General features: G+C 44.2%; 1 protein-coding gene across 3 annotated transcripts in view; it reads left to right on the top strand.

Moving 5' to 3' along the window:
* Positions 1 to 21,511, top strand: part of LOC149454989 (hexosaminidase D-like) — a 93,546-nt gene that overhangs the window by 16,339 nt on the left and 55,696 nt on the right. The window contains exon 1 of one of the 3 annotated variants that reach the window (XM_089686796.1): positions 916 to 1,005. The exons of 1 other annotated variant lie outside the window; for it this stretch is intronic. The gene's annotated coding sequence lies outside the window, so the exon portion shown is untranslated. Of the gene's footprint in view, positions 1 to 915; positions 1,006 to 21,511 lie in introns of those variants that run through there. One more of the 3 variants, XM_089686795.1, reaches the window with a different exon arrangement.

Below are 21,511 nucleotides of genomic sequence, written 5' to 3' on the forward strand. Positions count from 1 at the left end.
TGTGATGGGGGGTCTTTGATGGGGTGTCTGTGATTGGGGGGAGCCTGTGATGAGAGGGGCCTGTGATAAAGGGGGTCTGTGATGAGGGTTCTGTGATGGAGGGTATCTGTAAAGAGGGGATTTGTGATAAGGGAATCTGTGATTTGGGGGGGTCTTTGAGTGGGGGGGTCTGTGATGGGACAGTCTGTGATGGAGCAGTCGGTGATGGGGGGGGGGTCTGTGATGGGGGTAGGGGGTCTATGATGGGGCGATCTGTGATGGGTCGGTGTTTGATGTAAAAGTGGTGTAATGGGGGAGGGAGGAGGAACTATGACATGCACGGGAAACTGGGATGTGAAGGATCTGAGTCATAGCACCAACATGACACTCGGACCTCTGCTGGAAGAACATTTTACTGATCGGACCCCCGTGAATTTTAATTTGGTACTCCTGCCTTAGAGGATCACTATGGGGTTCTCTTGCAGCTTCGAGTTTGTTCATTTCTCTATTCTACAACCTCTTTCGGGACTATTTTCATATGCATTTATGTTGTTTAATTTTTCTAATGATCTTTTTTATGACATATTTAGCATTGCATTTGTTCACAAAGTATTTTAGATTTGAAGTCAACCAATCATGCTGGCTGCTTTGGTTTTAATTAGTGGGCGCAGGTGTCACTGCTAAAATGGTGATGCATGTGTTTGTTGGGTCATTGTGATGAATCCCCGGGGTTGTGCCTTGTATAGATCTTTTTATGTTCCTGTCTGCAGATTGCTGTGACCAAGAATTCAGAGTATTGTACACCTCCACCTGTTGTCAAGAATGGGATTTGTAATGGTAACAAAGCATTAGCACACTCCTTATCATCAGAGCCAGTGACATTTCAGTATGTATAGCAGGAAATACGAGTCTTGCTGGACTTCCTGGTTTATCCTCAGAGTCTTTCAAGGAGTCGAACGGCAAGTTCTATAAACAGACCGAGCGATCGTTCGGCGGCAAACTGCGATCCATGCCAGGAATTATGAGGTAAAGTTCTATAAGGGTTGTCCTTCCACCTGTCCCAATGCATTCCCAGGTTCTGTATGCAGAAATATTTGCATAATGGAGGAAAAGCATGCTTCACTTTTGATCTCTCTGAAGTTCTTTTAAAGGAAACTTGGAGTGACAGAAATATGGGGGCTACCATTGCTGACCTCCTCCTACGAATGGCTGCCTATGACTTTCATGCTTTTGAGTCACCGACCTGGAACCAACATGCAGAGTAGGCAGTGAAGGCTCAACTTGTCTGCTTACTTGTTCCAAGCCATTGCTTCAAAGTGTGAAAGCCACCAGATCAACAGCCAGGCATCTAGCATTTTCAGAAGGTCTGCAATGGTACCCAGGCAGGGGCGGACTGACCATTCAAGCAATCGGGCAGTTCCTAGGGTCATTAGGGGGCCCCATGAAATGCCCCTGGTACTTTTTTTTTTTTTTTTTTAATAGGCTTGGGGGCCCCATGAGTTGTCAGTACACTCCTGCAGCCAGGTACGGTGTTTGGTTTAGGATTGGACAAAGCGTGTTTCTTGTCCAGATTGACCAATCGCACGTAAATTTTCTCAGGCAGTTGTACATTAACCGTATGGGCAGTTCAGGTTTGTGGATGCTTCGGCTTGTTCTGCCAGGTTTTTTCACGTTCGGGGTTTTTAGTGTTTTTTTTTTTTTACAAATATATATATTGTGTGTGTGTGTGTATAGATTTAAAAAAGCTGTAAAAAACACTCCAGTATAAAAAAAACTTTTTTTGAGCAAAAAAAATGAAATAATTATATATATATATATATATATATATATATATATATATATAATTTATTTTTTTATTTTTTTTGCTCAAAACATTTTTTCAACGTTAGAGCGTTTTTACAGATAAAAAAACTCCTCTAAAAAAGCACTAGTTTTGGGCTTTTTTTTTTCCAGCAACAAAAATGTTGATTACAGTCTATGTGTGCATGGATACATAGGATAACATACTGGGGGGGTTTACTGGCTGTAGAAAAAAATGCCAAAAGCCAAAAACAGCCGCTGTAAAAAAATCCAGTGTGCATGAGGGCTAAATGCCCACATGCCACACATGGACAACCCAGGATTCTGCGCTGAGAGCATGTTTAGAGCCTGACCTGCCATAAACCGCCTCTAGCTATGATCAGGAACCGGCGGAATGAGCTCCTGATCATTTGAGTACTATGACAGCTAATTGAAAAGTCCATGCTGCCCACGGGTGTAAAGACTCACTTAAAGGGTAACTCCACTTTCAAGAAAATAAAAGCAAAAATAAAATGTGTTGCAGTTGTATATGCTATATAAGTCATATTGTAATTGAATGTTATTAAAAATGATCTTTCCTTTTCAATCTGCAATGCTGTTATTTTCTGTAAAATGCAATATGGCAACGTGGAGGAGTTCTGTACACAGATGGCATACGGAACGCCCACCAGAAATGTCATTTCTTGCTTGTGATTGACTCACTGATTTTCCCAGAAGTTTGCATCAACCCCTTTCCTACCGCCACCTCCCAGCCCTTTACCAGGTTTTAAATGCCAGGAGGCGGAGGCGGGCATTCGATTGGCAGTCACAGCGATCACATGATCAGAAAGCTCCCGATCACAAATATGCACTGGGAGCTCTCTGGTACCCGCCACTTTCTGTGCTGAGAGCACGCAGGGAGCTTGAAAATTATAGCGTTTACAAATGGCGGTATATATACTGCGATTTTTTTGTTTTGCAATGTTTACTAGTAATGGCGGCGATCAGCAACTTATAGCAGGACTACGGCGGGCATTCTGACACTGGGGGGAACTGACTTGGTGTCATTGACATCCCCAGTGACACCAATACAGTGATCAGTGCTAAAAAAAAGCACTGTGACTGTACTAATGGCACTGGGCAGGAAGGGGTTAACATGAAGGGCGATCAAAGGGTTAACTGTGTGCTGTTTTACTATGGGGGCTGTGTCTGTGTGCTTCACTGTAAGCACACTGCTTTGCATGGCTGTACTGTGCACAGCCATGCAAAGCAGTGTGCACGAGCTGACAGGGAGGAGAACTGTTATGTTTACAAACCGTTCTGCTGAAAGTCGGAGATGCACGTTAATCACCGGGCACTGGCAAGTAATCACCGGCCAAGACCCTGTGATTGATGGCCACGGCTGCGAATGGCGGTGCGGATACGGCGCGCGCGCTCACCCCCTACCCAGAAATGCAAAATCACGTATTTATACGTGATTTTGTGCACCCGTGACACCTTGTAGCAGTATTTCTGCTATAGGGTAGTCAGGAAGCGGTTAAAAGTCAGAAGCTGCAGGTTTTTTGTTTTTTCAACTGGAACTCCGTTGTAAAATACAAGGCATATTTTAGACATCCCCTGAAACAAAAATGTAATTTTTTTTGAGAGATACTCCCAAAGGGATATCATATCTAAAGGGATGCAGACCCTGCCACTTTCCTCATTAGAACTGCCATTCACATTCACTTTGCACATTGACACAAACAGCTATTTCTTCAGAATAACAAAAGGAAGACATTTTCAACAAAGTTTGTTAAAATCTCTGCAATGTACATGGGTCACTCAGAAGAGATTGTTTGTTTGTTTTTTCTGAACAGTATTGGAGTTACTCTTAAAAGGAATATTCTACGTATAGCACTATCCTTTTTAAAGTAGGATACCCCACCAAGTTCACAATCCTTCCCCTGAAGTACAAATATCACCAAATAAATCTTTCATTAAACTTGATTTACCCTCTAATAGATATTAGTGTATACAAATAAAGTCCAAAACCAAAAAAAACCCAAAAACATCAAAAAACCAAAGTCCAAAAATAAAGTCCCAAAAAAATATTACTTCATAAAAAAATCTTTATCTGTAATTTCTTAATTCTTCATATCTTCAAACCATCTTTGTGATATACTTCAAACCAAATCTTCATATACCTCAAAGGAAAAAAACTCAACATGTGTATTATCTCAAAAAGAGGGGTATATAAAACATGCCACACGTGTTTCATGCAAACAAAAATTGACGTGCCACCACAACCGTGAAGAGAAATCCCTCAGCCTTAGGAATCAATCCACTGCATACCACTAGAGGAAGTGCATAATTACCCTCAGAGTAGTATCAAGGGTCTGAGTACTTATTTCCAACCTTTTATATTCCTTCAGCCTTTCCAGCCACTTCCCACAGACCTCATAAACAGACCAGGGATCAGTATGTGTCATAAAAACTCATAACACTTTATTATAGAAACTTACATTCAAATAAGATGACATCAGCTTCCACACCAAAACGATTTGTCCACAATCCTGCCTCTCCTCACAAGTGTGTAGGTATCCACACCATCCCACTCCCTCGTTTCATCTATAGAAAAAGTGAGAATCTGCGGAATTTATTGGTAAAAGGGGTGATTTCTCCCCCTAGGTAGCCGAAGATGTTTGGACTCCAAGGTTTCTTTCCATGTAAAAAATGTAAGATTTGTAAAATCACAGGTATAAAAGAGAGGAAAATTACAACATTTAAATCCTGCGTGACGGGAGAGTCTTTTGCAATTAATAAATGTATTACTTGTAATATGAAATATGTGACTTATCTATTAGAATGCCCCTGTAAAATCCAATATGTTGGTAGAACAAAAAGAGATCTAAAAATTAGTCTGAAAGAACATGTTGAGAATGTAAAAAAAGGGAAGAAAGAACACAGTGTATCCAAGCATTTTCGTGATTTTCATGGTTCGGATCCGAGTCTTCTAAAATTTTGCGGTATCGATGTTTTGGAATCCCATTGGAGGGGGTGTAATAGGGTACAGGAGATATCCAAAAATGAAACCTTTTGGATTTATAGGCTGAACACTTTAAAACCCAAGTGTCTGAATATTGAATTAGACCTAAATTGTTTCATTTCTGACCAGTAATTGAATGCATTATGTGAGGGGGAATTTTTGTTTATTTATTGTTTTATATAATTATTTTAATTTTTTTTTTTTTTATAAAGATATGTATTTTAAAAATATTTGTATGGGGTTCTGTTTAATGGCAAGTATTGGCGTGTTATGTTATAATATTATTTATGATCATTTTATTATTATAAATTTAGATGAGTTTATTATAGGGGGTTGAGTAATGTAAGGGAGGATATATTTGTTTACATTCCTATTGTGGATGGGAGGGAATTTATAATAATGGTTTATATATGGGTTTGTCATCTGGTTCTTACTGTTGACAATAGTTTTTATGAAGTTTTATGAAGTTCTGGTGGATGAAGGTATGATTTATATATTAGGGGATGTGTAGGTCACAGTTTAGCCGGTTTAGTAATGGCTTCTCTGTGTTCCGTTTCACTGGCCCTGATATATCTTGTATACATGAGTGGGGATATCCAGCTTTCCAGGATGTAAGATGGCCGCGGTAATAATCTCCCCGCCCTGGCTGGTGTATTTAAGGGGAGTGAGGAGACACGTCCGTATCCCTGTTGACAAAGTCCGGATGTGACGAAACGCGTCCGGGGCACGTGACGTGGTGACGTAGTGACGCTCTTCCGGAAGTGCGGTGGCGGCCATCTTTGATCCTGGTACACGCGGCTGTGCCTTCCTGGAATCCCCATGGGGTTTTGAGGTATTGGAAACCTACCATAGGCAATCTGTTCCCCCTCGGGAGTGGGATGGTGTGGATACCTACACACTTGTGAGGAGAGGCAGGATTGTGGACAAATCGTTTTGGTGTGGAAGCTGATGTCATCTTATTTGAATGTAAGTTTCTATAATAAAGTGTTATGAGTTTTTATGACACATACTGATCCCTGGTCTGTTTATGAGGTCTGTGGGAAGTGGCTGGAAAGGCTGAAGGAATATAAAAGGTTGGAAATAAGTACTCAGACCCTTGATACTACTCTGAGGGTAATTATGCACTTCCTCTATTGGTATGCAGTGGATTGATTCCTAAGGCTGAGGGATTTCTCTTCACGGTTGTGGTGGCACGTCAATTTTTGTTTGCATGAAACACGTGTGGCACGTTTTATATACCCCTCTTTTTGAGATAATACACATGTTGAGTTTTTTTCCTTTGAGGTATATGAAGATTTGGTTTGAAGTATATCACAAAGATGGTTTGAAGATATGAAGAATTAAGAAATTACAGATAAAGATTTTTTTATGAAGTAATATTTTTTTGGGACTTTATTTTTGGACTTTGGTTTTTTGATGTTTTTTGTTTTTTATTTGTACTTTATTTATTTATTTATTTTGGACTTTATTTGTATACACTAATATCTATTAGAGGGTAAATCAAGTTTACTGAAAGATTTACTCTTAAAAGGAATGTTGGGGCTGGGCAGGAAGGGCTTAATGATAACTAAAGTAAGTCTGGGCAAAAAAAAAAAAAATGCAGTACATCTCTGCAAAAAAAAAGCACGTTTTGTGTGTTTTAAGGAGTTCCCGATCATGCGATTACTATATTTGGCAGCGGCCCCATGGTCCGGAGCCCGTCTTGCTGGCTTCCAATCATAAAGAGAGACTGGGAGCTGTCATAACTTGGGAGCTGTCAGTGCGTGTCATTTAGTAGCTGCACAGACAAAGCCCTTTCACAATTGAACTTTGCTGAACTGTCTACTCATACATGCAGGATTATCCGTGACGCTAGTGCAATCACTGGTATTTTGTGTTTGGAGTTGTAGGTTACACGGACACTGCCGCCTGTGAAATGTTGCGCAGAGGATGGTATGTGCTCCAAACACTAAGCCCTGGTTCACACTGAATGCGGCTTTGAAATCACGCTACTTCACTTGAAAAGCTGCTGGTCAGTGCGATTTCATGTGCATCTTGCCTGATATCCGTGTGACTTCATGTACAAATATCTATGCGAGTTATACATGAAATCTGGGCAGCACAGTGGCTAATTGGTTAGCACTTCCACCTGGCAGTGCTAGGGTTGCTGGTTCGATTCCCAACCACGGCACCACCTGCCCGGAGTTTGCATGTTCTCCCTGTGCCTGCGTGGGTTTCCTCTGGACACTCTAGTTTCCTCCCACACTCCAAAGACATGCTGGTAGGTTAATTGGGTCCTGTCTAAATTGTTCCTAGTAGGTGTATGTATGAATGTGAGTTAGGGACCTTAGATTGTACACCCCTTGAGGGTTAGGGACTGATGTGAATGTACAATAAAAAAGTGCTGCATAAATTGACGGCGCTATATAAGTACCTGAAATAAATAATAATCCACCAAAAAAGAGTGCAGGAACCTTTTTTCAAAATTGGTGCACCGATTTGAACGGTTCCATAGGCACGAATAGGGTGCGACTTGTCATACAATTTTGAATTGACAAATTGCATTGGTGTGAACGGGGACTAAAGCTTGGGTACAGGGGCGGACTGACCATTGGGAAACTCGGGCACTGCCCGAGGGCCCAGGGTCAGTATGGGGCCCCATGAGATGCCCCTGGTACCTTTTTCATAGGCTTTTTTGAGTTTGGGCAAGGACACAGGGGCCCCATGATCCCCTATTACCCGGGGGCCCCATGAGTTGTCAGTCCGCCCCTGCTTGGGTATACACTGGTAGAATTTAATTCATTATTCTTCATTGCAAGAACGTTCGTTCATTTTTCTAATCATTAGTGGGGTCGACGTTTGTTTTCGACTGCAGTGACTAGAAAATTCTAAGGAGCAGGTTGGAAAATATTTCTCAAATGTATGAATTTTTAACCGCGTATGTGGTTTTCATTTGGTAAAGTCCATTCATTCCAAAACTGAATGAAATCTTGAACTACTTTTGAAATACATTAGAATGTTCTGAGAATTTTTGAATGAAATTTGACTAGCGTACAACCATCTTGACTGTCTGCCTATGGACACTCGCTCCTACAGTACATGCCTGTCAAATTTTGACAACTGTCTGTATGGTCACTGTCTGCTTTCACTTTCATAATCTGCCTGTGGGTGGATGCAAGCGAGAAAAAAAAACGCATAAATGCCTCATTCGCGCAGTACAGGTGTCACTGCCTGTGTGAATGAGCCTCCATGGGTTGGTAAGCTGCAATGTATTACATTGTTGTTCTTGGGTTTCGATTGGCTTTAATATCAAGAAAACAGTACCATTGAACCATTTTGCTTGCCAAAGTAAACAGAGGATGCTGTTAAATTTGAAATATTCAGCTCATAAACTGATCAGTGTATAATCGGTGAAGAAGAACTTTGCCCTTGTCTATCTCTGGAGACCTAGGTATTTCCCTTTGGGTGTCACCATCTTGCTCAGCATAGAGAAGGTAAAGCCAGCCATTAGTCATAGCTCATACAACAAAAACACATACAATACATTCGCTTTTGTGCTTTACATCCCGCTGCAATACATAACATATCATTTTAATCAGCAGGCTTTGTTGATCAAATTCATAGTTGATATATATGCAAATTACTGAATCATTATGTACCAAAAGTACCACAAAATGCTCTTCTTTTTTTTTTTTATCAGAATTTTCTACTCTTAATTTCCAATAAAACTCAAGGAAATGGAAACATATGTATCCAAATTTACTATCACTATAAAGCATGATGTGTGGCCCTCGGACCTCAGCAGTCTGTAGTGGGAACATTGATCAGGGGCGGACTGACAACTCATGGGGCCCCCGGGCAATAGGGGATCATGGGGCCCCTGTGTCCTTGCCCAAACTCAAAATAAAACTATGAAAAAGGTACCAGGGGCATCTCATGGGGCCCCATACTGACCTCGGGCCCGAGTGCCTGAGTTTCCAAATGGTCAGTCTGCCCCTGATTAGGGGTAATTGCATTGATCTCTACTAGCCTCATGTAGCATGTTCCCAGTTGCATATTGTCTTCTGCAGCCTATGCTCAGCCAAAAATGTGCAGACCTAACAGAGGAAACGAAGGTCAGAGAGTGTGGACTTGCTAGTTTCCAACAGTTCTCTCAATCTTTGAATATATTTAACATTATGTGTGGCCAGAGCTTTTTTTTTTAGTAGGAACATAGGTGACCGCAGTCCCGACACCTCCAGCACTGAAAGTATGTAATGGCAAGGGGTGCTGGGTTGTGCTGGAGGATCTATTGTTGCTGGCTGCTGGGGAATCTATTGTCGCTGAAGGGGATCTATTTTTGTGTGGTGGTCTATTGTTGCTGGTGAGGGGTATGTTGCTGCTGGTGGGAGATCTATTGTTGATGGGGGACAATTGTTGCTGGAAGGGATCTCCTGTTGAGGGAGGGGTCTATTATCTATTGTTGCTGCCTGCTGGAGAGTCTATTGATGCTGGTTGCTGGCAGATCTGTTGCAGCTGTTGGGGTCTATTGCTGCTGCTCTGGTATTTTGTTTTGGGGATCCATTGTTGCTGTAGGAATCTATCAGGGGAGGGCAGGGGGGGTTAATGCTGCTGACTGTGGGGGGATCTACTTTACTGCTTTTCTTGCTATCAATAACAAATTGCATGCAAATTATTTAGCACTACAACATGATCATTGATTCTGTATGGTCTAAAAGGGTGTGGTACTGGAAGGGGGTGGAGTGGGTGGAGCCATGTGGCAGTGCTCAGAGGTGGGTCAGGGGTGGAAACAAGTGGCGGTGCTCATAGGTGGAACAAAGTGGCAGTACTCAGAGGTGGAACAAAATGATGGTGCTCAGAGGTGGGTAGTGGGTGTAACCAAGTGGCGGTGGTCAGAGGTGGGTAGGGGGTGCAACCAAGTGGCGGTGGTCAGAGGTGGGTAGGGGGTGCAACCAAGTGGCGGTGGTCAGAAGTGGGTAGGGGGTGCAACCAAGTGGCGGTGCTCAGAGGTGGGTAGGGGGTGCAACCAAGTGGCGGTGCTCAGAGGTGGGTAGGGGGTGCAACCAAGTGGCGGTGCTCAGAGGTGGGTAGGGGGTGCAACCAAGTGGCGGTGGTCAGAGGTGGGTAGGGGGTGCAACCAAGTGGCGGTGGTCAGAGGTGGGTAGGGGGTGGAACCAAGTGGCGGTGGTCAGAGGTGGGTAGGGGGTGGAACCAAGTGGCGGTGCTCAGAGGTGGGTAGGGGGTGGAACCAAGTGGCGGTGGTCAGAGGTGGGTAGGGGGTGGAACCAAGTGGCGGTGCTCAGAGGTGGGTAGGGGGTGGAGCCAAGTGGCGGTGCTCAGAGGTGGGTAGGGGGTGGAGCCAAGTGGCGGTGGTCAGAGGTGGGTAGGGGGTGGAGCCAAGTGGCGGTGGTCAGAGGTGGGTAGGGGGTGGAGCCAAGTGGCGGTGGTCAGAGGTGGGTAGGGGGTGGAGCCAAGTGGCGGTGGTCAGAGGTGGGTAGGGGGTGGAACCAAGTGGCGGTGGTCAGAGGTGGGTAGGGGGTGGAAGCAAGTGGCGGTGGTCAGAGGTGGGTAGGGGATGGAAGCAAGTGGCGTTGCTCAGAGGTAGGTAGGGGGTGGAACCTAGTGAAGGTGCTCAGAGGTGGGTAGGGGGGCGGAAACAAAAATTATTCGGGGGGGGAGTTCCTGCATGCATATATATATATATATATATATATATATATATATTTATTTTTTTTATTTTATTTTTTTTAGGAAAAAAAGCCCTGTGTGTGTGGTCCTTTGGTGATATCAAGGGTCACATTTGAGGCCTCCTTTAGCTCATAAGTTGACAACCACTGCACCAGAGGATTTAGGGAGAAAAAGGCAGAGGGACCCAAGTAGTACCAGCTTTCCTGCTACCTGTCCTTGATTTAGACATCCTATATGGATCACCTATGCTATTGTCCTAATAGACATTGCCAGGTGTCACAGAGCAAAGTCACTGGGAGGGGGGGGTCCCATTAAAATTTTGCTATGGGGCCCCATGAACTGTAGTTATTCCCCTGCTCTGTGCATTATTCATGGGCCGGTGGGAGAGCCTGGAGATGGATATGAGGGCTTAGCTGTTGACTTTTGACAAAAAGTTCCTGTTTGCTTATCAGTAACCAGTACTGCTTAGATTGCATGTTTTCGGGAGCGCGGAGTGTGTATGAAACAGCTGACATGAAACATTCCAGGAGTGTAGATTGTTCTTTTATGCTCTCACTGTAGGCCCTGTTTCACACCACAGCGACTTCAAGTGCCGCACCTGAAGTCTCATCTAATGTATGGCACTGTTTTAATAGGTGCGATTTGTAGCACAATTTGAACAATAGTTCCTGCATCACTTTTTCACCACTTCAGTGCAATTCAAGTGTCATGGATTATAAGGCAAATAGTCGCACGTGTGTCTATATCAGCGCTACCTTGAAGTCGCCCTTTAAGGCCCCATGTACACAGGACACTTCTGAACGATGGAAACTGACTGCTGGAAAACGCAGGTTAAAAAACTCTGTTTAGCCGCGTTTGCATAACGCGTTTCCGTTCAGAAACCTTTTTTAAAGATCAGCACAGGAGAACCTACAAATGCCCAGAATGCACTGAAAAGTGGTAAATTATTAACTATTTCAGACTGTTTCAGAGAAATACAGAGAGTATCAGCAGAGATAGCAGGCTCCCCCCATCTGTGTGATGGCTGGTTCCCCCAAAGCCACTTACTTTGGCCAGCCATTGGACACTGACATCAACAAGTACACTGCAGGACCAGTATCCCTACATTGTACATAGGGATGGCGAGGGCCCGCCCACAACCTGGAGTGGCGAAGAGCCACCACCAGCCAGTCACCAGGACAAATGGGGTGAATCTCCCTTATGCAGGCCATACACGGGTCGAATTCTGAACTAATTTTCTTTAGAAAATCGGAAATTTTGTGTGTTTTGTAATGCGATGGTGCCAGCATTGATTTTGAAATTCAACCAACCAAGCCTTCAATCTCTCATGCCGCTACAGAAAAGAATTTTCGTGGCCAAGAATTTTCTTTTCTTTCCATGTCACATCTTTATATTTCTTGCACGATTCTCCCATCATTTGGTTCAAAATTTGTTCGTTTTTCAAAAAACTTCCAACATGCCCATTCAAATTCGATGGTCACAAGAAAATTGGCCATTTCTGTGACCCACTAATGGTGCGAAATTCGAGAGAAATTTTCTTAGAAAAGATTTTCGAAAGAAAATTCTTTCGGAGTTTGACCCGTGTATGGCCGGCTTTATGCAGGTCATAGATGGGTTGAAAATCGGCCGTTTTTTCGGCCGAATAAAAAAATCGGCCAATTTTCGCACCATTAGTAGGTTAATTGGTCGGCCGTTTTTCAGGGTTTTGGCACTTTTTTTTTTTTTTTATCGGTAAATTTGGAAAAAAATCCGCCGATTTTGCCGATCAGCTGATTTTCCCGGCAATGATGGGTAAATCGGCCGATCGTTTTACCGATAAAAAAATCTGCACATGACTCGTGACCTGCAAGAAGAAACAGAAGAAAAAGAATAAGAATTCCAGTCCGCTATTATATTTGACATGAAAAAGTCTTGCGGTTGCAACAATGTATCTATTTGTATCCGAATAAAAACATCTGTATCCAAAATGGATACAATGTTGCAACTGCAATACTTTTTCATGTCAAATATAATAGCGGAGCTCTCTGCAGGGACAGAAGTAATTAAATGCCGGCTGTAGATGGGACGAAAATCGGGCGTTTTTTTTTTTTTATTTTTCCTTTTTTTACCGTTGGTGGTAACGTCGACCTATTGAATGACCGATTTTTCGTTTTTTTCTTTAAAAAACGCCCGGTTTTCGACCCGTCTATGTCCTGCATTAAGGCTACGTTCACACCTATGCAGGTTGCGTTTGAGCCGTTTCTGCATTGCGTTTTACACCTGCATTTTTTATGCGTTTTGCAGGGTTTTTTTTAATTTGTTTTTTATTTTTCTTGTTGCTAGGCAAAACGCATCAAAAATGCACTCTTTTTTTCCTGTAATGTTTCTACTGGTCTATAGAACCAAAAATGCAACTTTTTGCATTCAAAAAAGTCCCTGACCCTTTCCAAAAAATACATAAGGTGAAAATGCGCAAATGTGAATGTGTTCCATAGGAAATCATGTAAAATGGACTGTACTGCGTTTCTGCAAAACGCTGCGGAAAACGCTTAGGTGTGAACCTAGGGTAAAGGTGGCACAGACAGCAATAAAAACCTGACAGTGGTTCTAATTCCTCTCCACTCTATCCAAAATTGAAAAGGTTTTTCCTTTTGCCCGGGTTCACATATATGATGTGCGGTATATCACATGTGCTTTGTGCGCGGTGCAATCGCAGCCATACATTTTGTATGACTCAAATCGCACTGCACCCATACTAAAAAGGTGCAGAACCCTTTTTTTGGGTCCGCACTAGAATTGGATTGCATGTGTATTCACACCTATGCGATCCGATTCTGCACATCGCATTGCGTTTTGCGGACCGCTTTTGGGGTGTGATTCTGATGCACAGAAAATGCTGCGAATTCCACACCACATCAGTGTGAACCATGGCTGAGTTCTGCTAACAAGCATTTAACCCTTGCAGTCTATGGGACGGGGGTGGGGAGCGGTCACTGCAAGGGTATTTTTTATTTCCTCAGATATGCCCACGGCCATGTGGTGGTAGAGGTGCTGCCTAATTGGGTATACATTCATTGATTTTGTAGGTAATTGGTTGTTCATGGTTTGGTGTAAAGTTGCTTGTATCAACATTGTAGATTCCGGTTACAATGTATGTGGCCAATTTCAGATAGAAAAATGTTTGACACAAACGGATCTATTTGAAAAAAACAATTACTGTGTGAATGTGAAAAGCATTTCCTCAGCTGTCACAAATAATCTTGTTTTTTTTTATCATTTTTAAATATTTACTATGATCATCGGCAACAACTAATGGCCATAATGAAGTATTTTCCTGATTGAGGCATTTCAGGAAAATACTGCATTATGACCACTAGATGGAGCAGAGACAATAGGAAATATATGGGATTACTGGTGATGGCTGATCAAATGCTTGAGAATTTTTTTTCAGAAATGGACCCTACCCAAAGATCCTACAGTAATAGCTAGTGCCTATGGGTAGCCTATGGCAGCATTTAACATTTGGGAATATGAATTACGTGGTTTGGTAAGGTTAACCTAATGGAGCCGGCCGCACGCAAATGTGCGATCTCCCAGCATCTGGGCCTTGACGCCGAACGGCTGCACATTTGAGTGCAATTAAGAAAAACATATGTGCTGAGAGCGCCCGCTCTGCACGCTCCCAGCACACATATACGGTACTCATGAAAAGGTCCCGATCTCCTCTTTCGATCGGGACCTTTCCCTGATCATGTGACCTCCGGGATGGAAAATCACGGTCACATGACCCTAAAGCCCCGCCTCCCAGCTTCTGAAACCCTTAAAGGGCCGGGAGGCGCCAGTGCCAAGGGGTTAAAGAAACAAATCCATCCAGTTCAACCTGTGTGGGTGTGTTCATGGCCAAAATCCTTTCCCATATCCCTGTATACTGTGTTCACCAAAATATCCATCCAAGAGTTTTTTTAAAACTATCAATACCACCAATTGTGGAAGTGAGTTCCACATCCTTACCACCCTGACTAAAGCTACTTTCATACTGAGGAGTTTTTTTTAAGTGTTTTTGCATTTAAAAAAAGCGCCTGAAAAGCTCAAGAAAAATGCTGCCCTATGTATGTGAATGTATATCTATGTACGTTTTCACACTGAGGCATTGCGCTTGCGGTGCGGTGTAAAAACTCCTGCTTGCAGCATCTTTGGGGTATTTTTGGTGAGCTCAAAAAAAAAAAAGCTCCTCTTCCCATTGAAATCAATGGAAAATGCCTGAAAAGCGCCTCTAAGACGCGTTTTCGGTGCAGTTTTTAAGTCATGTGTCCTTCTTAAAAACTGCTCAGCGCGGTAAAAACACCTATGCGCTTTTGCGGTGAATCAGTGTGAAAGTAGCTTGAATGTACTTTATTTATAGAAAGCCTACACTGGGAGGAATATGCAGACTGACCTGCTTCTGAAAATGCTAATTGCCTGGCAATAACTGGATTCATTACTTTGGAGTCCCTGACCTGCAAGGGTAGACCATTGAAGTCAGGACTCCAGATACCTGATACCTGTTCCAGGTCAGTGGAAATTGTACAGCTATTGGATCAGCATGGCTGCTGGGCAGGTAACTGTTTTAAAAGGAGAGGCCAGTATTGCAATTCTCTGTTACTTAGTAGAGGATCTCTCTTTATTAATTTGCCCATCGATATGTCAGGCCCCTTCATCCTATGTGTTCCTTTTAATGCATTGGCAGAAATGCAAAACATTACCAAGTGTAAACGCAGGCCTTGAAATTTCAACTCGTCTGCTCGCCAATGGCGAGTGGAAATTATGATGGCGGCGAGTGTGTCCCCCAGGGCCGTCTTGCTGAGCAGGCTCAGAGCTCAGGCCAGATCTGTCATTAGCACTGGGAACCGTCAGACTGCTCAATAGCTGAGCGCAGTGAAAGCAAAGGAAGGAGTGTGTGCTGTGCTCTCTGCCTCCCCCTAGAGTGCAGTGCCCGGCTCTATGAGTGAACAATGAAGTACTGCAACTTTTTATAGGTGTGTGTACTTAATTTCAACTCACTCTGGTCACATGATCCTCTATGTCAGCCAGTAGTGGCTTCAGGGAAGAGGAGAGAGCACTTAACAGCATGTGTGTGTATGCATGTCTGTGTATGTACCAGGGGCGAACTGACAACTCATGGGGCCCCCAGGCAATAGGGGATCATGGGGCCCCTGTGTCCTTGCCCAAACTCAAAAAAGCCTATGAAAAAGGTACCAGGGGCATTTTATGGGGCCCCCTACTGACCCCGGGCCCTCGGGCAGTGCCCAAGTTTCCAAATGGTCAGTCCACCCCTGATATGTACATGTGTGTACCGGTAGATGTGTCTGTGTGTATGTACATGTGTCTGTGCGTGTGTATTTCTGTGTATGTACATGTATCTGTGTGTATGCGTGTCTGTACATGCCTGTGTGTATATACATGTGTGTGTGTGTGTGTGTACATGTGTCTCTGTGCGTGTGTACATGTCTGTGTGTGTGTGTGTGTGTGTGTACAGGTGTCTCTGTTTGTATGTGTTTGTTGGTGGCGAGTAACTCTTAAGGCCTGGCAAGTAGCTCAGGACTTGAAATTTTAAGCCCTGTGTTAACATGTGCTGAATTAGGAAGCCCATTCATTATTTAATGAATTAATTATTGAATGAATTAATGAAGGTGTTAAGTACACCTTAGCAAGCAAACAAATGTTTTCTTTACATTTTCTTTTACAGCCCTTACTTATACCCAGTGAAGTGACTGGCCCTCAGGTGCTACACAGAGATGAAACAAATCTCCATATAAGTTGTACCTGTTTATCTGTAGGTGTTCTTCTCTACATCTGTTCAAAGTCCAGTATTCATAAATATTGTCTGAGCTTTCAGCAAATAGAGAGCTGAAATTACACACTGCAGAGCTCAGTGAGGAGAGATATGAGAGCTGATTGGAGGCAAGGGACACCCCCCCCCCCCCTCCACACAGCTCACAGGAACAGAGCTGAGGCTGTCAATCACAGGCTGTGTGCTGGAGCTCCTTCCTTTTTCACCTTTTTTTTCTCTTGGTGTCAGGAAAACTTGACAGAAGTGACACTCAGTGCTCTTAATTGAGTACACACTATAAAGGGATATGCTTTGTTCATATTTCATGTCTGTTTACAATCACTTTTTAAGGCTAGGTTCACATATATGTGGTGCGGTATATCGCATGTGATTTGTGCAGGTACCGCACCGCATTCCCATGCAAATCACATGCAATTTGTGTGCGGTGCGATCGGAGACATACATTATGTATGGCTCAAACCGCACCCGGGGGCAGACTGACAACTCATGGGGCCCCCGGGCAATAGGGGATCATGGGACCCCTGTATCCTTGCCCAAACTCAAAAAAGCCTATGAAAAAGGTACCAGGGGCATCTCATGGGGCCCCCTACTGACCCCGGGCCCTCGAGCAGTGCCCGAGTTTCCAAATGGTCAGTCCGCCCCTGATCGCACCGCACCCGCACCAAAAAGGTGCAGGACCCTTTTATTCATTCGTACTAAAATCGGATCGCATGGGTATTCACACCTATGCGATCCAATTCTTCACATCGCACCGTGTTTTGCGGACCAATTTCTGTGTGTTGTTAACTTAACATACGCGCCCGCATCAGTTCGCATGAATGGGGTGTGATTCTGATGCGGTGTGGAATTCACACTGAAAACGCTGCAAATTCCTCACCACACCAGTGTGAACCCGGACTAAAGGCACATGACCGGTTGTGCTGAGCCTAAAGCTTCCCTGCCAGTCTGTTCCAAATGGATGGGCTGCCGTGACACACACGCCTTACTGAACGATTTGCAGGAACACAACACGTATTGTGAATGGCCCTTTGTATACAGTTAGGGAGTCTGGCCAATAAATGCAAACATGTCAAAGGGTAGGTGAGATCAACAAACCATTACTAAGGTGTGGTTGATAAACCAAGGTCACTTCCACATATCCGTGTAGCATGTCCTGTCATTTTTTTAAAAGGATAACAAAAATGTATTACAGTGCACCGTTCTTAGATGTGCTGGCTGCATTCTTTCTTTTTTTTTTTGTTTTTCAAGCTAAAAATATTTTCAGCAAATACAGAAAATACCTCTTGATCCTGCCAGTGTCCTTGTCACTTCCTGTGAGATGAATAGAAGAATATCTTCCTTCCTTCCTAGCTTTCTTTTGTAAACTACCAATTGCCCTGCCCTGCATGTAACAGAGATGAAGAGATGCGAACATGTTTGTAGTAGGGTTGCCACCTCATCCCTTTAAACCTGAACACATATTAATGACACGGGTTCTGTGCGGGGGCGTCTTTACCGCAAGGCAAACAAGGCACTTGCCTAGGGTGGTATTTTTCAAAGGGGCAGCACCTCTCCCCCAGAAGAAGGGATGAAAGAAAGGACACGCACGCCATGGGAACTAGGTGGAATCCGAGAGAGGCTGCGGGCTACTTGATGGTGTATGTAGAGCCTGGCTGTTGTTCCCGAGGATGTCCGGAGCTGTAAAGATGAGTGTCTTTCTCTATATTGCTGGGGGGGGGTTAGTGGACGGCTCTCTCAGGTGGGGGGCAGCGGTGCTGTTGGTCAATGTCAGACTCTCTCCGCGTGAGGGGGAAGTGGGAGGTGTTGGTCGGTGTCCGTGGGGGCAGACGATTTTTGTGTTGCCTAGGGCAGCACAAAACCTAAATACACCACTGATTCTGTGGCTGATTATGGTGGTAATTAAACTCACTTAGTGCCTGATCTGCAATACATGAGCCCCAGAACCTGTGTAATTAATATGTGTTCGGGTTTAAAGTGATGAGGTGGCAACCCTACTACCAGGGGCGGACTCACAACTCATGGGGCCCCCGGGCAATAGGGGATCATGGGGCCCCTGTGTCCTTGCCCAAACTCAAAAAAGCCTATGAAAAAGGTACCAGGGGCATCTCATGGGGCCCCCTACTGGCCCCTGGCCCTCGAACAGTGCCCGAGTGGTCAGTCTGCCCCTGCCTACTACAAACATGTCCGCATCTCTTCATCTCCATTACATGCAGGGCAGGGCAACTGGTAGTTTACAAAAGAAAGCTAGGACTACAAACCCTAGTTTGTAGCCCATATAGGAAGAACAGCCTAAGGGGACAACCATGGCTCCCTCCATAGATACGCTGAAGGGTGATGCATAAACTGTCCCTGATTTCGAGGGACTGTCCCTCACTCAGAACCACTGGAGGGGTGATGCATAAACTGTCCCTGATTTCGAGGGACTGTCCCTCACTCAGAACCACTGGAGGGGTGATGCATAAACTGTCCCTGAGTTCGAGGGGCTGTCCCTCACTCAGAACCACTGGAGGGGTGATGCATAAACTGTCCCTGATTTCGAGGGGCTGTCCCTCACTCAGAACAAAGTCCCTCTGTCCTCCTCAATTGTTCCTCATTTTGCTCTGTTCTATATAGACTGCACTACTTCTCTATCAAAAACGTATTTCCCAGCGCTAAACCTTTCATCCAATTTCTAAAATGCTGCATTTGTGACTTCCAAAAGCCAATACAAAGGAATAGTAGTGGTAAAAAAAAGAACTGGTGTACTTAACCAATCATTTTTGTTTAACATTCTCCTTTAAGGGGGAGTGGCAGGGGTGTGTCCTATGCCTACATACTTTTACTAATAGGTGTCTCTCATTCCCATCTCATAAAGTTGGGAGGTATGGTGATGCAGCCATCCAGGAACAAGAAACAAGCAAAAGAAGTTTGAGATAAAGAAAACTACTGTAGCCACCACACTGAGGACTAGTAAACTGCAACAATTTTATATTTCTGGTTTTGTGTTTAGTTACACTTTAAGTGTAGAATAGTAAATGTGAGTGTGTTTTTAAGGGGCGTGTTAAATAGTGATAAACTTTTCGATATCTGCAAGCCATCAGCAATATAACCCTCACTATAACCCTATTCCAGCCACCCCACCTCAACATACACCCCAAATAAAGGCAACACACCTCAAACTTAGTACAACTCCTAGCACCCACTCTTCCAACTGACCACCAATGTAAGGGGCATTCTTCCCACTGACCACCAATGTAAGGGGCATTCTTCCAACTGACCACCAATTTAAGCGGCATTCTTCCAACTGACCACCAATGTAAGGAGCATTCTTCTCACTGACCACCAATGTAAGGGGCATTCTTCCAACTGACCACCAATGTAAGGGACATTCTTCCAACTGACCACCAATGTAAGGGGCATTCTTCCCACTGACCACCAATGTAAGGGGCATTCTTCCAACTGACCAATGTAAGGGGCATTCTTCCAACTGACCACCAATGTAAGGGGCATTCTTCCCACTGACCACCAATGTAAGGGGCATTCTTCCCACTGACCACCAATGTAAGGGGCATTCTTCCCACTGACCACCAATGTAAGGGGCATTCTTCCCACTGACCACCAATGTAAGGGGCATTCTTCTCACTGACCACCAATGTAAGGGGCATTCTTCCCACTGACCACCAATGTAAGGGGCATTCTTCCCACTGACCACCAATGTAAGGGGCATTCTTCCCACTGACCACCAATGTAAGGGGCATTCTTCTCACTGACCACCAATGTAAGGGGCATTCTTCTCGCTGACCACCAATGTAAGGGGCATTCTTCTCACTGACCACCAATGTAAGGGGCATTCTTCCCACTGATCACCAATGTAAGGGACATTCTTTTAACTGACCATCAATTTAAGGGACATTCTTCCCACTGACCACCAATGTAAGGGGCTTTTTTTCCCGCTGACCACCAATGTAAGGGGCTTTTTTTCCCACTGACCACCAATGTAAGGGGCATTCTTCCCACTGACCACCAATGTAAGGGGCATTCTTCCCACTGACCACCAATGTAAGGGGCATTCTTCCCACTGACCACCAATATAAGGGGCATTCTTCCCACTGATCCCCAATGTAAGGGACATTCTTCCCACTGATCCCCAATGTAAGGGGTATTCTTCCCACTGACCACCAGTGTAAGGGGCATTTTTCCCACTGACCACCAGTGTAAGGGGCATTCTTCCCACTGACCACCACCTGGGATCCCAGGCTGAATATATCTGCAATATTTAGTATGTACTCATGAGCAAACAAAAAAAAATGTTAATGTCTTGTACAAATAAAATGTTTCTTTTTTTTTTTCTTTTTTTTTTTAATTTGGTTTCTTTTTGTGCAATTTTAAGGTTTCCTTAAAAATCCCATCAATTGTAATGTGATCTAATTCTCTGTAGTACACAATTTAGTGAAGGCTAATTATGGGCACAATCCTGTCCCTGTGCCTGTACTCTGCATAAAACTGTAAGTCCAGCCAAAAACAACATGCAAGCCGATACAGATTTTTCCATCCATTGTATCATGCCTGTAGGGAGCTCTGCTTTAGTATTTTGACCTGTGAATAGCCGGAAAGTTTATCCAAAAGTCAATATGTGTCTTCAATACTTTAATCTTGGGAAAGATTGTGTTTGCATGAACTAATATTAACTGATGTCGTGTAAACACCTGAAATTTCAGCTGACATGAGAAATACATGAATAATGTAGCATTCCGTCTCCTATGTTTTCCTAGTAGGATGTACAGAATGAGTAGTATGGGCTGCAGTATGTGCTGGACATGGGAACAGCAAATAAGTAACGGGCTAATGAGTGACACTAACATTACAGTTTATCTAGTTATAGATTGCCACGTATATAATGCTTGCTGGGTATGACATGACGAATCTCCAGGGCCATGGATAAGGGAGTACCACCAGTCCTCCTGTACAGGGACCGGGCCAGCCAGGGTGTCCAGGCAGCTGGGTGAGTCGTCGGGTGTGGGCAGGGAGGGTGATCGGCGTGGCAGGGGGGCAATTACTGGAACCGATCCCCTGTGTGGCTCTCTCTGCATCAGCTGAAATCTGGCTTCTTCTCCTCTCCCTCCCGTTGGCTTTCAGCTGCTACAGAGAGAGGCTTACAGGGGATCTGTTCCAGTTATTGCCCCCCCCCTTCCCCACCGCACACATAACCCTTCCTGTGCACCATAAGTTTCCCCCTGCTGCCCAGGCCTGTCTGTGTGCCCCCACCCATGCAG

This window comes from Staurois parvus, unplaced genomic scaffold (assembly GCF_062004578.1).
Source record: "Staurois parvus isolate SC_StPar_1 unplaced genomic scaffold, SC_StPar_1.0 ptg000412l, whole genome shotgun sequence".
NCBI lineage: Eukaryota > Metazoa > Chordata > Amphibia > Anura > Ranidae > Staurois > Staurois parvus.